This window comes from Lissotriton helveticus, chromosome 7 (assembly GCF_964261635.1).
Source record: "Lissotriton helveticus chromosome 7, aLisHel1.1, whole genome shotgun sequence".
In the NCBI taxonomy this organism is placed as follows: domain Eukaryota; kingdom Metazoa; phylum Chordata; class Amphibia; order Caudata; family Salamandridae; genus Lissotriton; species Lissotriton helveticus.
In genome coordinates this window covers 242,322,838-242,341,011 of record NC_136068.1, presented here as the reverse complement: position 1 = coordinate 242,341,011, position 18,174 = coordinate 242,322,838, and positions in this window count along the sequence as shown.

The window sequence follows — 18,174 nt, the reverse complement described above, 5'->3', positions numbered from 1 at the left end:
TTACAAATGTTCTTCCTAAAATCAACGACTGTGTAGCCACAACATTTGTAATTAAAGTTGAAGACTTACTTTCATCAGGTTTATATAGTTGGAATTTTAAAATGACATTATAACCAAAAGTTTGGACAAATAATCTAGACAGCATTGCAGACTTACATTACCTCTACTCCATGTTTTGATTGGCTGCTTGAATTAGCTTATTAAAAGAAACAGTTTTTCTGAACTCATTCAAAGTGCAGTTATTTTTCCATGACGTCAAGTGTTATGGTAAGAACACCGTTTGCTTTGGGAAATACTCTGTTGTCCTTTAACTAATCCGTGCCCACCACTTTCTGTAAGAAAACCTTCTTTTTTTCCAGGAACTATTTAAAACTCAAAAATAACTTTTGACTCTGTACTACACTTATCCTCAAGGCCAAATTATGTAGGAGCCATTAGAACCTCTTGAAATTCCTCAGAGCAAATCCCGAGATTCCTTCCCTAAAATTTTGGTTTTAAAAACACCAGGTAAGAATTTTTAAGGTCAAAAGGCAATTTTTTTTTGAAAGTTAAAACAGAATCATTGCAGAATGACCAGCCATTTCTAGACTTTAAATAAGCTGTGTAATGTCCTGATGTTATTGAAGGGCCGTCATGATATATAATTGCTGCAGTTACAAAAGTCCTTCCTGATATTGACAACTGCGAAGCCACAAAATTTTAAATTAAAGTTGTCAATTTTGTTCCATCAGGCTTACATCGTTGGAACATTAAAATGACATACTGGCCATATGTTCGTATAAATAATGTTGACAACATTTCAGATTTACATTGGCTACACTCCATGTTGTGATCAGCTGCTTTACTAGCTTATTAAAGGACACTGATTTACTGTCTGGCAAAGTTAAATATATAAATCTTTCTGAGTCTACACTTGTAGTACTTGATACCCTACAGTTCTCGCAGTCATGCTGCCATTGATAAGAAAGCCCAAACAGGTGATCTACATCTACACCTTCAGCATGCAATACATCAAGCATATACATTAAAAACTCCTGACAATCTTGCTGAATATTTTGAGAGAATTGTGTTTGACCTGAACATCTGTCTAACAGATTTCGAATTTCAGACACACTTTCTATTTTTGTTCTATCAGTGCTACATTTCTCTAACACAGAATTTAACAAACTGCAAAATCTTTGATCCGAATTGACCACAATCTCTTCTTTTACATTTTCTAGAGAAAACAAAACATTAACCACTACATTAGCATAGCAGTTGACACCAGAACTGTTTTCAAATTGAAAACCAACAACATCTTCAACAGAATCCTTTTTCTTTCTGCTTATAATTTCAGGTTCATCGACTTTTCATCTTTTTGCTACAACCTCCCTACTATTGGTCACATTTCTTCGTTTCCGGCCTACCACACGTTTCTCAAACAAAGGATATTGAGGCAAATGTGACACATACTCTCTTCTTAACCTATTGTATTCCTTAACACAATCTAGATCCGCACAAATGTTTGTGACATCACACTCAATCAAGTACAATCCCGATAAAGTTCTAACTCGTGACAATGCCACATATGCCATACCCTCCTTGAACACAGAACTGCCAATATTCACCAATGCACTGTCTACACTTAAACCTTGCGATTTATGGATTGTCACCGCATATGCCAAGCAAACAGGAAACTGCTTACGGCGAACATATAAGTCTTTTACAAGCAAAAACCTAGCAGAACAACGACCAATTAGCTGTACTTCCTCAATGCCATCAAATTTAATTTTTAAAAATTTAATTCCATCTCTATTTCTGTATTTCACAAAATCAACAACATTACCCATTGATCCATTTACCAGACCTCTTTCAACATGTAAATTCCTTCTTAAAATTATACGGCAATTTAAGCACACATTAAGAGTCTTTTCAAAACCTGCAGTTTTAGATATAGTCTTCTCTAATGAATCCAATTTTGATTTCAAATTCTCAGACAAAATAATTGTTGATCCCATATGCTCTACTCTGTCAATAGCTTCCAGTTTCACAATCTCTTGGTTTTCTAAAGGCAACATTTTGTTGTTGAAGATGGCACATTCTGCAAGAGTTGGCATCAAACATATTCCAGATTTCTTCTCAGTAATTTTCTGAAAAATATTCTCAGGCACAACGTCTTGTTCTGGATACAAATTTGACAGTAATCGTGCATGTAAAGCTTCTTTCCCATGCTCGGTGACTTTTCCGATTCTAACATCTTGTAGAATATTCTTGTAATCTTCATCCTTCGCCTGCCGCATATTTTCACGCAGTTCAGCATAATTGAAGTTTAACCATATATTAACGTTGCCAATGCTCCCTAGGCACTTCATGGTATCTTCATGCGTGAGCATTTTGAACACAGGTTGTCCTTTTACTGGTGTCAGCTGCAGAAGATCACCGAAAACAATGATGTGTTTGCCACCAAATAACACATCATACTCTGTTTTGAGAACTTCTTGCATTCTCAAATGCACAAAGGCAAGCATGAGATTGGAAACCATGCTTACTTCGTCAATGATAAGAAGTTTCATTTTCTTCAAGACTCTTGAAACTTCACAACAAGCATCTTCAGATAACTTGTGGTATTGTAATTTGTTATCATGCTCCACTGGCAGCATCAGTAGACGATGCAAAGTAATACCTTTAATGTTATGTGCTGCCAGTCCAGTTGGAGCGGTGACAACACAAGACAGCGATGACTCAGTCCTTTCCTGCAAATAACATGAAATTGCTTTAATGAGGAAACTTTTTCCAGTTCCCGCTTCTCCACTCACATACAGTCGGACAGGCTTCAACGACGTACATGAGCACTCTTTCTTCTCATGACTTAATCCATGATCAATTTGGTTGGTAACTTCGTCATATATTTTCCTCTGCTCAACGTTGAGTTGTCTTTCCAAGTCTTCTAAGTTAACCGCATCCTCCTGAGCATGTGCCATGGCTCTTTCCACTTCATTCATGGCAGTGGCAGCTTCATTTTCGATAACTGGTCCTCCTAGTGGATCCTGACTCAATGAAACAGAACTCTGACTGTCCTGAGAACTGTCTCTAGCAATCTCGGCTGCAATCGTTGCTTCCTGCTCGATTTCCGCATTCAACATTTCTAGATATTTGGGAAAAACAGGACATTCTATGGTCTCCTTGGCGGCAGTGAAAGAGTCTTCATAACAGAGGAAATCTCCAAGCAGTTCCTCTTCTGCACGCCAAGGCTTGAAAAGTTGCAAAAGTGCTAAATAGAAAAACTCCTTTTTTTCAGGAGATTCGCCACTCAATTTTCGATGGTTTACCAAGTGGCATTTTCTTTGCTTGACCAAACATCCCTCACTTCCAATTACAGCATACACTCCTTTATCAATATCTTCTTTGATGTTCCTCTTGAATATGTAATTTTGTAGAACCTCATACAGACAAACATTCTCGAGGTGACTGCTTCTATTTGGATAATATGTATCCAACATGTTGGTCTTCAAAATATCGGTACTGTTTGGCTCCTTTTCCGCCAAATACTCAATTTCCCACACAGGTTTCAGAACTCGATTACGCGTTGCAGCAAGACCAAGACTCGCCCAAACGATACTCCTGGATTTGGCATAGAGACTTGCTGAAGACAGCCGGTCAGAACATTCGTAAGCTCCGATTTCTCGATGTGACAACATCTTCAGACTGAAACTGTACAACTTCTTACTGAGGCTCTTTTCATGGGAAATGTCCTCCCACATATCCTTCAATTCTGTCTTTTCTTTTTTGGTGATGTAAGATGTCACATACCGAGCCACAGCCATACAGTTATCAGCCACAAACTGTATATCCATGTTAGCATTCCACATGGACAAAATCACTGGGTTGTAGTCGTTGATGTACTTGGACTCTTCGTTCCTTTTCAAATTGTATGTGTTTTTAGGTGATTTCTTCATCACATTATGTCGCAGCGAAGACATCAAACTGTTTACTCTTCCTTTAGAAATCACCGGTCGTGGAAAGGCGAAACGACATTTGGTGTAGAACTTGTCCTTGTTTCAGAATTTACGAAGACAGTACTTTCCACAACGATGGCTTTGGAAGCGTAGAACTTGTTCTCTTAGGCTTTTGTTCTCCTTTGCGTTTGGAACAGCACATGTAGAATACTGTTCTATGAAACTCATCACTAAGTCTTCTGGATCTGTTCCAAATTTAGGTGCATCCTTGATCCACAGCAGCATATGTATATGAGGAGCGCCTCTTGCTTGGTACTCCTTTCTCCAGAAGAAATCCAACACCTCTCCAAGAGGTGGATTCTTTTTATTCATGATGAAAGACATCATAGCTTCAAATCTATGATTGAAGTACCTGCATACATTCACTGGATCCAAAGAGCACAGTTCTCCGGGTGTCTTGAATTCGATATTTTCAATGTTTCCATTTGCCTCTCATAGAAATTCAAGTAAGTCTTCCCAGCCATACTCGGCACAGCTGAGAGTGAGGAACCATGTGGGAGTTCCTAAGTTCCTCAGCATACATTTTAAATCACCATGACGACGGTACCAGTACTCATTAGTACCACGCTGACACGCCATGAGATTAATCAGGTGAGAATCCAAAATACTGTCTTGCACATTGACTTTATCCATAAAGTCACTTGCCGAGATGTTTTGCATCTGTATACCACTTTTCAAGATGTGGTTCACTGCATATGACAGTCCAGACAGATCGCTTTCAAACAGGAGATGAAACAAATAGGGAATGCATTGTCGAACCTAGGATCTTCTGCATACAATCGTAAAGTCCGGTATTCAGAAGCAGGAATTTGATGAGGTCGCTCATCATATCTTCCTCCTTGACCTGTTGGAAATAGCTGTGGGAAACACCGAGCTTCCAAACTTTCCTCCCAAACACTAATGGGACTCCCTTTGGCTTGTTTCATTTGAAACATCTCAATAGCATTCCCCATGACTTCCTTGGAATGCAAAGGATGAACACTATAATGTTCATATATTTCTTCACTTTTAGAGGGTTCTGCTTTCTCAATTTGACCAGCACGCAAATCGCTATCCTCTTCTTCACTTACTTCCTCTTCTGCAACATATACATTCTTATAGTACTTATTATTTTTTTTTCAAATACAATGTTGCCTTTTTGACTTTCCTAACATCCACTAAATCTTGCCATATTTTCTTACTCTTTGTCGGAACCCCATTAACTAAGATAACCAGAGGTTCCTCTTCCACTTTTTCTACTCCAATTGTATTAATGTTTTTCTTCAAATCTAGAGGCAAATAAACAACTCTTCCCTTTAATCCTCTCTGTAAATCTGATGGAGGCAATTTCCCTGTCTTTGGCTCCATTCTTACAATAGCCTGAAAGGGATGGATACTTTGAATCAAAATAGATTCATAAGTATTTAAATCCTTCAATTCAGAAGGAATCTCAACCAATTCCAGATTATTATGAACCGCTCTAGCAGGCATCTGGTTTTGATTTAATTTGTTACAACAATAAGTACACACACGTTGATCCGATCCCAAATCAAAACAATTTTCTACCATCAAGTATGTTGCGAAATCCTTCCATTCACTATTATTTTCCCTTTCACTTTTTGCATATAAATCCACTAACTTAGTCTGATTCTTATAATAAGTGCGTCGACAACACACACAAGTGAAATTAGGCCTCTCACTTGATTTCACCTGAAACGTGGCAATTTCCTTCTTAAAATTATCTGTACTGGAAACCTGTACACTATCTTCCACATTACCCTCTTCTTCTGGGTCAATTTCAACATTCTCCTCTTTACTTCCAAAGTAACAGAACTCAATTTCTTCACAAATATTCTTCACATCTATTTCAGAACCATGCAAAAGAGCAGTGCATAATTGTTTAAGCATAATTGCTGGACTCTTAGCATAATACAACATTCTAACTAATTTCCTCACTTTATTATGATGCACTGCTAGCATCCTGAAATGATGAAAACACTCTGGCATACTCTCCTGGAAAGACAAGCCAGTGAATGACCATGCAAACCTGTCACTTCTCTCACTCTGCAAGGATCTAATTCTTGCAACAACATCATTTTCTGCTTCAAACTTTTCTTATTAAATGTCCGTACAAAATCACAAAGCAAATTGATGGAATCCTGTCGCACACTGCAAATACTACTACACTTCCAGGTGTTCACAGGTCCCTTAGGACGTCTTCCTAAAACCTCACTACCTAACACCTCTTCTGCCTCTGTTGTCACAAGTTTTTCTTTTTCAACTGGACAACCATCTTTCACCTCATAAGCTCGACCACTGGTGTCAACTGCATGCACCAAATCATTATCCTGGAAATAACTCTCCTCATTAAAAAATGCCTCACAACTTGAACTATGCATCCATTCTCCTGAAAAAACTTCACAAAAATTACTACGATTAACTATTCTCTTCCATCTACTATTTCTTTTGAAATCATAAATTGCCTTGTTTAGCTTCCTAATTCTATTGATTATCAAAATAAATAACTTTCGCTTAATTTCAAATGCCTGATCAATAACTTTCTCAACTTTTTTTTTCTCTTATAAAAAACCACTTTCTGTTGACCTTTCTTAATATTTTTTAACAAATTGCCAATTATCCTGTTGCGGAACATTCGTCTACGAATGTCCCTAAACTGTTGTTTCCTTCTACTATCATGCACAGAGTTATCTCTTGCTCTAGCAGTAACATTTTTGATTGGCCTTTCCTTTCCATTTAAATTGCTTCTCTTTTTCTGGACTAAAACATTTTCTGTAGTACTACTTTTTTTTCTACAAATGTTTCTTATGAATGATTTTGTTGTCTTACCCGGAGCTTTCTTGGTGACTTGACAAGTTTTTTTTGTAGAGGACTGCTGCAACAATTTATGAAGCTGCTGTCTTTGACGTTTTGTAGCCTTTCGGATTCTATCCTTAGACGGCATTCTCTAATTTCGAAATGATCTGCAGTTGAATCTGTGGTAAAATATAATACAAAATGTTATTAACCACTATTACCAAACAGTAAATCAATAACAGTCGTCAAAAATTTAACACACTACTTGTCATTTTTACATAGAATAATTTTTAGTGCATTGGCAAATTTAGTATTCACAAATAGTAGGAAAGAAATGGAATGCTTCTACATTTTACCTGTGCTGTTTTATATGTGAATCTGATCTAATTTTATGAGCATATTAGACTATTTTATTAAAGAAACTACACATAACCTGTTTTTGAAGTTGTGTTAAATTTTAAATGAAACGGTTTACATTTTTACTTTTTATTTCCAGTAAATTAAAAAAAAAAAAATGTTTATAGTTCCATAGGCTCAAGCAGGTCAGCTTCCCACCCTATGTCATATAATTCTGACAAATCGGCATCCTCATCATGTTCTTCATCATCCTCAGGATTTAAATCATCTAAGGGATCTACTTCCACTGACGTTTCAATGACAAGTTCAACGATAGGATCAAGATCAACGGATTGCTCATTATCACTCATGGTTGATGTTGTCGTTATCTTTAAAGAAAGAGAACAACAATGAGATGTTGCAGAGTAAGAGACAAATCTCAGAGACTATAATAGTAAAATTGTTTAACAAGAGTAACATTTTGCAGCTATTATTTAGCCATGTCCAGCGATGCTGAGGAGGTGAGGCCTATGTCCAATTTTTCAGTGAAAAGGACTCATCTCTTCTTAACCTTGGATAAGCCTCAACGACTCTGTGTCCCCTGCTCATACTTAAATGTAAAGGGGCAGATTTATGTTAACTGGCGCATCCCCAGGGATGCACCAGTTAATGTGCACCGCTGCTCTGCCACCCATGGTGTGCCGCATTTACAATGTGGAGCACCATTGAGTAAAAACAGCACAGATGCGTCACGCATCTGTGCCGCAAAAGCAGCACATTGCAGGAATCACGTCGTAAGCGCGACATGTCTACTGCAATGCACAGGAGCAAGCCACACATTGCATGGTGCATCACTCCTTATGCCTGTTTCAAACAGGCGTAAGGATTTGATTCAGCAATGCCATAAAGCTGACTCAGTGAAATCTTCTAAATTTCACTGTGTTAGTTTTACAGGGCTTTCATGCAAATGAATGCCCACCCTGCAACAAAACGCCTATATGAAACCTGACGCAGGTTTCATGTGGCACAGGACTTTACAGCATTACACATCTGCCTAGATGCATCAAGTTGTAAATATGTCGCAACATAGCGCATCTTTTGCGCCGCCGCTACGTCACAAAAGTGACTCACAGCGGCGCAAAAGAGGCACACGGCTATCATACATCTGTCCCTAACATTTTAAATGATTGATTCAGGATGGAATAAGGTGTGGCCTATACAGAGGTTTGTTTGAAGTGAGGCCTACTCAGGGTTGCAGGTGAAATTTAGGCTTGTTGAAGAGTACAGAGGAGATAATACATGTGCAGGCCTACCAATGAAGTGAGTCATGTCCACTGCACTCTTGAACAAAGGTCAGACCTCTTCTGTGTCCGTGAACAGGCCTAAACCTCATCTGCACAATGTGATTCGTAAAGTTAGGAAACACAGGTGATGTAATTGAAAAATGTGGAATTTCTTTTCCTCATTTCACAATCACATCACCTGTGTTTCCTTTGCTTAGTTATCTCATTGTGCTGATGGAGTCTAGCATATCAAAGAGTACACAGAAGTTGAGCACTGTATACAACAATTTTGACATTTACAGAAGATTCAGCTTCTCCATGCCCCCTACACAGTCCTAAATGTTTACAGTTTAAACTGACGGTATCTTGTTGGAGATGAAGTGAGGCCTGCCTTGCAACATGGTGCATCTTTTGCATCACTGCTGCATCGGTTTCATGTGGCACAGGACTTTACAGCATGACACATCTGCCTAGATGCATCAAGTTGTAAATATGTCGCCACATAGCAAATCTTTTGCACCGCCGCTGCGTCACAAAAGTGACTCACAGTGGCGCAAAAGAGGCACACGGCTATCATAAATCTGTCCCATACATTTTAAATGATTGATTCAGGATGACGATAAGGTGTGGCGTATTCAGAGGTTTGTTTGAGGTGAGGCCTACTCAGGGTTGCAGATGAAATTTAAGCTTGTTGAAGAGTACAGAGGAGATAATACATGTGCAGGCCTACGATTGAAGCAAGTCATGTCCACTTCACTCTTGAACAAAGGCTAGACCTCTTCTGTGTCTGTGTACAGGCCTAAACCTCATCTGCACAATTGTATTCGTAAAGTCAGGAAACACAGGTGATGTAATTGAAAAATGTGGAATTTCTTTTCCTCATTTCACAATCACATCACCTGTGTTTCCTTTGCTTAGGTAGCTCATTGTGCAGATGGAGTCTAGCATATCAAAGACTACACAGAAGGTGAGCACTGTATGGAACATGGCTATATAACTCAAAGAATCAAAATCTAAATTTGCCAAGCACACATGGGGGTGTATTTACAAGGACCTTCCACCCCGGGGAAATGTCTTAAATTAAAATGGGAAAAATAACATCAAAGGGACTCAAATGCTTTTTAAATATACCCCAAGCAACCTATGAAACTCTAGCACTACATATCAAGAAACCTAATTGATTTCAAAAAACGTTTTTAAACACATCATTTAAATCAATCATATACCTACATTCAAGGGAAAATGACTTAAAATGCCCTAAGACACATGAAAGCGTTTTTTTACAGCATGACACATCTGCCTAGATGCATCAAGTTGTAAATATGTCGCCACATAGCAAATCTTTTGCACCGCCGCTGCATCACAAAAGTGACGCACAGTGGCGCAAAAGAGGCACACGGCTATCATTAATCTGTCTCTAACATTTTAAATGATTGATTCAGGATGACGATAAGGTGTGGCCTATTCAGAGGTTTGTTTGAGGTGAGGCCTACTCAGGGTTGCAGATGAAATTTAAGCTTGTTGAAGAGTACAGAGGAGATAATACATGTGCAGGCCTACCATTGAAGCAAGTCATGTCCACTTCACTCTTGAACAAAGGCCAGACCTCTTCTGTGTCTGTGTACAGGCCTAAACCTCATCTGCACAATGTTATTCGTAAAGTTAGGAAACACAGGTGATGTAATTAAAAAATGTGGATTTCCTTTTCCTCATTTCACAATCACATCACCTGTGTTTCCTTTGCTTAGGTATCTCATTGTGCAGATGGAGTCTAGCATATCAAAGACTACGCAGAAGGTGAGCACTGTATGGAACATGGCTATATAACTCAAAGAATCAAAATCTAAATTTGCCAAGCACACATGGGGGTGTATTTACAAGGGCCTTCCACCACGGGGAAATGTCTTAAATTAAAATGGGAAAAATAACATCAAAGGGACTCAAATGCTTTTTAAATATACCCCAAGCAACCTATGAAACTCTAGCACTACATATCAAGAAACCTAATTGATTTCAAAAAACGTTTTTAAACACATCATTTAAATTAATCATATACCTACATTCAAGGGGAAATGACTTAAAATGCCCTAAGACACATGAAAGTGTTTTTTTACAGCATAACACATCTGCCTAGATGCATCAAGTTGTAAATATGTGGCCACATAGCAAATCTTTTGCACCGCCGCTGCGTCACAAAAGTGACGCACAGTGGCGCAAAAGAGGCACACGGCTATCATAAATCTGTCCCTAACATTTTAAATGATTGATTCAGGATGACGATAAGGTGTGGCCTATTCAGAGGTTTGTTTGAGGTGAGGCCTACTCAGGGTTGCAGATGAAATTTAAGCTTGTTGAAGAGTACAGAGGAGATAATGCATGCCTACCATTGAAGCAAGTCATGTCCACTTCACTCTTGAACAAAGGCCAGACCTCTTCTGTGTCTGTGTACAGGCCTAAACCTCATCTGCACAATGTTATTCGTAAAGTTAGGAAACACAGGTGATGTAATTGAAAAATGTGGAATTTCTTTTCCTCATTTCACAATCACATCACCTGTGTTTCCTTTGCTTAGGTATCTCATTGTGCAGATGGAGTCTAGCATATCAAAGACTACGCAGAAGGTGAGCACTGTATGGAACATGGCTATATAACTCAAAGAATCAAAATCTAAATTTGCCAAGCACACATGGGGGTGTATTTACAAAGACCTTCCACCACGGGGAAATGTCTTAAATTAAAATGGGAAAAATAACATCAAAGGGACTCAAATGCTTTTTAAATATACCCCAAGCAACCTATGAAACTCTAGCACTACATATCAAGAAACCTAATTGATTTCAAAAAACGTTTTTAAACACATCATTTAAATCAATCATATACCTACATTTAAGGGGAAATGACTTAAAATGCCCTAAGACACATGAAAGCGTTTTTTTACAGCATGACACATCTGCCTAGATGCATCAAGTTGTAAATATGTCGCCACATAGCAAATCTTTTGCACCGCCGCTGCGTCACAAAAGTGACGCACAGTGGCGCAAAAGAGGCACACGGCTATCATAAATCTGTCCCTAACATTTTAAATGATTGATTCAGGATGATGATAAGGTGTGGCCTATTCAGAGGTTTGTTTGAGGTGAGGCCTACTCAGGGTTGCAGATGAAATTTAAGCTTGTTGAAGAGTACAGAGGAGATAATACATGTGCAGGCCTACCATTGTAGCAAGTCATTTCCACTTCACTCTTGAACAAAGGCCAGACCTCTTCTGTGTCTGTGTACAGGCCTAAACCTCATCTGCACAATGTTATTCGTAAAGTTAGGAAACACCGGTGATGTAATTGAAAAATGTGGAATTTCTTTTCCTCATTTCACAATCACATCACCTGTGTTTCCTTTGCTTAGGTATCTCATTGTGCAGATGGAGTCTAGCATATCAAAGACTATGCAGAAGGTGAGCACTGTATGGAACATGGCTATATAACTCAAAGAATCAAAATCTAAATTTGCAAAGCACACATGGGGGTGTATTTACAAGGAACTTCCACCACGGGGAAATGTCTTAAATTAAAATGGGAAAAATAACATCAAAGGGACTCAAATGCTTTTTAAATATACCCCAAGCAACCTATGAAACTCTAGCACTACATATCAAGAAACCTAATTGATTTCAAAAAATGTTTTTAAACACATCATTTAAATCAATTATATACCTACATTCAAGGGGAAATGACTTAAAATGCCCTAAGACACATGAAAGCGTTTTTTTATGGCCCTTGCACCATTTTTGGGTCACTTTTAACATGGCTATGTAACTCAAAGAATCAAAATCTAAATTTGCGAAGCACAGATGGGGGCGTATTTACAAGGACCCTGCACCACGGGGAAAGGTCTTAAATTTAAATGGGAAAAATAACATCAGAGACACTCAAAGGCCTTATAAATATGCCCCAAGCAACCTATGAAACTCTAGCACTACATATCCAGAAACCTAACTGATTTCAAAAAACGTTTTTAAACACATCATTTAAATCAATTATATACCTACATTCATCGGGAAATGACTTAAAATGCCCTATGACACATGAAAGCGTTTTTTTAAGGCCCTTGCATCATTTTTGCGTTACTTTTAACATGGCTATGTAACTCAAAGAATCAAAATCTAAATTTGCCAAGCACACATGGGGACGTATTTACAAGGACCTTGCACCACAAGGAAATGTCTTAAAATAAAATGAGAATAATTTACATCAAAAGAACTCAAAAGCCTTGTACATATGCCCCAAGCAACCTATGAAACTCTAGCAGTACATATCAAGAAACCTAATTGATTTCAAAAAACGTTTTTAAACACATCTTGTAAAGCAATTATATTCCTACATTCATAGGGAACTGAGTTAAAATGCCCTAAGACACATGAAAGTATTTTTGTAAGACCCTTGCACTATTTTTGCATCACTTTTAACATGGCTATGTAACTCAAAGAAACAAAATCTATTTGTAAAACACTTGACTAAAAGCAACATTTTAAATACACAACTTTCTTCATAATTTTCTCCCTAAAGCATACTATTCTCTATCTAAATTAAATGAATCTTTTCTCACCTTAGCAAATACTTTATGATTTTCAAAACAGTCTCAAACACACACCAATTTGTCTTTAGCAGAGCAAAAGGTATGCACTCCAGAGGCTGCAGCCATAAAAAGCACAGAAATGCTGTAATTCATCACACATATCTCTCATGTCACCCAATCAAAACTCTTCCCTCACTTTTTTCAAATCAACACCCTTCCGCCCTCTGCCCTTTCTGCCTTTTTTGCATATCAACCACCTCCTGAAAGACCTCTGATGTTTGCAAGTTCACACAACAATGTTTCAATTGAACTCTGAACTGTCAGTACACCTGCATATCCAGTGCAATGTTTCATTAAATGATTTTTTCTTGACCATTCAAATTACATCTTTCAAAGAACTCATCCATGCACCCTAACTTTCTGTTTTCAGCAATCAAAATCCACCAATCACTGCTACTGCTTCATTAACACAGAAACTCCACAGTTTTTTTCATTTTAAACTCTTATTTTTTCAACTGCCATTTCATTGCCAGACTTTATCTGACTGCAGCAGAACCTTCTCTCACCATGTTTTCTGTCTGGATTGTTGGACATAGTTACATCTACTGGGCTCAAAGGTATGCTGATAACAAAATTTTACCTAACCTCAATTTACAAAATGTGGAAATTAAGTGGATTGGCCACAGAGGATTAAAATGTCACCAATTGATACCATTGGTGAAAACCTTTTTGCATTTGCCAAAACCTGACCTGTTAATTGTGCACTGTGGAGGTAATGACTTGGGCACTTTGACTGGGGTAGGTCTGGAAATGCTTTTAAAAGACACCTTTGAGCAATTGATGGCACTTTTTACTCAAACTGCCTTGGTATATTCAAATATATGCCAAAGACAGAAATGGAGGTGGTCAAACCAATTTTGTCCACAAATTGAGAAATCGAGGAAGCATGTAAATAAGTCTGTTTCAGCTTACATGAGAGACCATGGAATGGGCTGCATCTACAACAATAACTTGCGTTACTACATGCAAGATATCTACAGAGGAGATGGAGTTCACTTCTCAGATGAGGGGAACAGAGTTTTCATTCTGAATTTAAGACTGTGCATTGGTACCTACTTATAAGTACCTAAATCTACCATAAACCCAAAAGCTCTTCTCAGAGCTACCCTACATCTGATCACTCACAATTATTATTTTACTCTAACTTTTTTCACTAATTTTCAACAAAGTACGCTCCCCGGGGCGCTACCCGGTACGCGAACCGGAAGCTAACCTCGCGAAATGTTTAAAAAAAACTGTTTTTTTCCCACACATATGGGCCTCCTCAGCCACCCTCAGAAAACCTAGGGGGTCAAGATAAGTCTACCGTGCCCCTTCTACCCATTCTGAACATTAGTTGCCCTCCATCTTGTATCTTAATTCGACCGAAACACAAAATGGTGGACTCCCGTAACGCTTCAGGTTCGCGTACTAGGAATGGTAAAGAATCGCTATTTATTCCTTAAAATTCGCTATTTAGGAAATGCAAAATAGTTTGATGATACATATGGCGGTTCATCTCTAACAAGATAAGAAGCTTAGGGATGGATTTATGATGACTGGCGCAATGAAGTGGACATCACTTACTTCATTGGTAGGCCTTTACATGTATTATCTCCTCTGTATTCTTCAACAAGCGTAACTTTGATCTGCAACCCTGAGTAGGCCTCACCTTAAACAAACCTCTGGATAGGCCACACCTTATCGTCATCCTGAATTAATCATTTAAAATGCTAGGGACAGATTTATGATAGGTGTATGCCTCTTTTGCACCACTGTGCGTCACTTTTGTGATGCAGCGGCGGTGCAAAAGATTTGCTATGAAGCGACAAAATTACAAATTGATGCATTTAGGCAGATGTGTCATGCTGTAAAAAAACCGTGCCACATGAAACTGATGCAGCAGTGATTCAAAAGATGCACCATGTTCCAAGACAGGCCTCACTTGGGGCCATATGTATCAAGCTAATTAGCATTCGCAAAGGCCGAAATTCTGCGAATTTCGGCCTTTGCGAATGCGAATTAGACAAATGGTATGTATCAAACAAGTTTGATGCAAAATAAGGAATAGCAAAATTTGCTATTCCTTATTTTGCGATTGCACTTAAGGATTTGCAAATTTTGCGATTCCTTAAATGCAATGTATCAAACAAAAAATATGCAAAAAATGCCATTAAGGATTTGCAAATTACCACCAACTTCTAGTTGGTGGTAATTTGCAAATTCTTTTCAAAAAGCTTTTTTCCAAAAAACAAAAGGTGCCATATGACGCCCATACATGCCCTTAGGGCATGTATGTGAGCCATATGCCCCCAAATTTCTTTTTCAGGGGTGCAGCAGGGTGTTCTTGAGACACCCCTGCACCCTTGGAAAAATTCCTAATTTGCGATTAGCTAATTGCTAATCGCAAATTGCACCTTCATTCCTATGGGCCTCCTGGCCCATGGAAATGAATGGGTAATTTGCAATTAGCAATTTGCTCATCGCAAATTAGGAATGGTAAAGAATCGCTATTTATTCCTTAAAATTCGCTATTTAGGAAATGCAAAATAGTTTGATAATACATATGGCGGTTCATCTCTAACAAGATAAGAAGCTTAGGGATAGATTTATGATGACTGGCGCAATGAGGTGGACATCACTTACTTCATTGGTAGGCCTTTACATGTATTATCTCCTCTGTATTCTTCAACAAGCGTAACTTTGATCTGCAACCCTGAGTAGGCCTCACATTAAACAACCCTCTGGATAGGCCACACCTTATCGTCATCCTGAATTAATCATTTAAAATGCTAGGGACAGATTTATGATAGGTGTATGCCTCTTTTGCGCCACTGTGCATCACTTTTCTGATGCAGCGGCGGTGCAAAAGATTTGCTATGAGGCGACAAAATTACAAATTGATGCATTTAGGCAGATGTGTCATGCTGTAAAAAAACCGTGCCACATGAAACTGATGCAGCAGTGATGCAAAAGATGCACCATGTTGCAAGACAGGCCTCACTTGGGGCCATATGTATCAAGCTAATTAGCATTCGCAAAGGCCGAAATTCTGAGAATTTCGCCCTTTGCGAATGCTAATTAGACAAATGGTATGTATCAAACAAGTTTGATGCAAAATAAGGAATAGCAAAATTTGCTATTCCTTATTTTGCGATTGCACTTAAGGGTTTGCAAATTTTGCGATTCCTTAAATGCAATGTATCAAACAAAAAATATGCAAAAAATGCCATTAAGGATTTGCAAATTACCACCAACTTCTAGTTGGTGGTAATTTGCAAATTCTTTTCAAAAAGCTTTTTTTCCAAAAAACAAAAGGTGCCGTATGATGCCCTTAGGGCATGTATGTGCGCCATATGCCCCCAAATTTCTTTTTCAGGGGTGCAGCAGGGTGTTCTTGAGACACCCCTGCACCCTTGGAAAAATTCCTAATTTGCGATGAGCTAATTGCTAATCGCAAATTGCACCTTCATTCCTATGGGCCTCCTGGCCCATGGAAATGAATGGGTAATTTGCAATTAGCAATTTGCTCATCGCAAATTAGGAATGGTAAAGACTCGCTATTTATTCCTTAAAATTCGCTATTTAGGAAATGCAAAATAGTTTGATGATACATATGGCGGTTCATCTCTAACAAGATAAGAAGCTTAGGGATAGATTTATGATGACTGGCGCATCAACAGGGATGTGCCAGTCATCCTGCGCCGCTGTTCCGCCACCCATGGTGTGCTGCATTTACAATGCGGCACACCATGGGGCAAAAACGGCACAGATGCGTGACGCATCTGTGCCGTAAAGGTGGCGCATTGCTGGAGTTGTATCGCAAGTGCGATGCAGCTCCAGCAAGGCTCAGGGGTGCCCCATCTCCACAATGCTGCGTCAAGACCTATGCCTGCTTCAAGCAGGCGCAGGGTTTTGACGCAGCTTTGTCCTATCTGATTCTAAATGCGGCACACCATGGGTGGCAGAGCAGCGGTGCACGTTAACTGGTGCATCCCTGGGGATGTGCCAGTTAACATAAACCTGCCCCTTTACATTTAAGTATGTGCAGGGGACACAGAGTCGGTGAGGCTTATCCAAGATTAAGAAGAGATGAGTCCTGTTCACTGAAAAATTGGACATAGGCTTCACCTCCTCAGCATCGCTGGACATGGCTAAATAATAGCTGCAAAATGTTACTCTTGTTAAACAATTTTACTATTATAATCTCTGAGATTTGTCTCTTACTCTGCAACATCTCATTGTTGTTATCTTTCTTTAAAGATAAAGACAACATCATCATGAGCGACAATCAGCAATCAGTTGATTTCGACCTCATCATTGAACTCGTAATTGAAACATCAGTGGATGTTGATCCCTTGGATGATTTAAATCCTGAGGATGAAGAAGAACGTGATGAGGATGCAGATTTGTCAGAATTGTATGACATAGGATGGGAAGCTGACGTGCTTGAGCCTATGGAGCTATAAACATTTATTTTAAAAATTTATAATAAATAAAAAGTAAAAATGTAAACCGTTTAATTTAAAAATAAAGACACCTTCAAAAACAGGTTATGTGTAGTGTCTTCAATAAAATATTAAAATATGCTCATAAAATTAGATCAGATTCACATATAAAACAGCACAGGTAAAATGAATATAAATTCCATTTCTTTTCTGCTATTTCTGTATTCTAAATTTGCCAAGCACTAAAAAATCTTCTATGTAAAAATGTCAAGTAGTGTGTTAAGTTTTTGATGACTGTTATTGATTTACTGTTGGGTAATAGTGGTTAATAACATTTTTTATTATATTTTACCACAGATTCAACTGCAGATCATTTCAAGATTTCAGCATGCCAACCAAAGAAAGACTGAGAAAGGCTGCAAAACGTCAAAGACAGCAGGTCAATGAAAAAAAGCAGCAGTCCTCTAACAAAAAGATTTGTCAAGTCACCAAGAAAGCACCGGGTAAGAGTACAAAAACATTCATAAGAAATATCTGTAGTAAAAAAAATATTACTACAGAAAATGTTTCAGTCCAGAAAAAGAGAAGCAATTCAAACGGAAAGGAAAGGCCAATGAAAAATGTTACTGCTAGAGCAAGAGATAACTCTGTGCATGATAGTAGAAGGAAACAACAGTTTAGGGACATTCGTAAACGAATGTTCCGCAA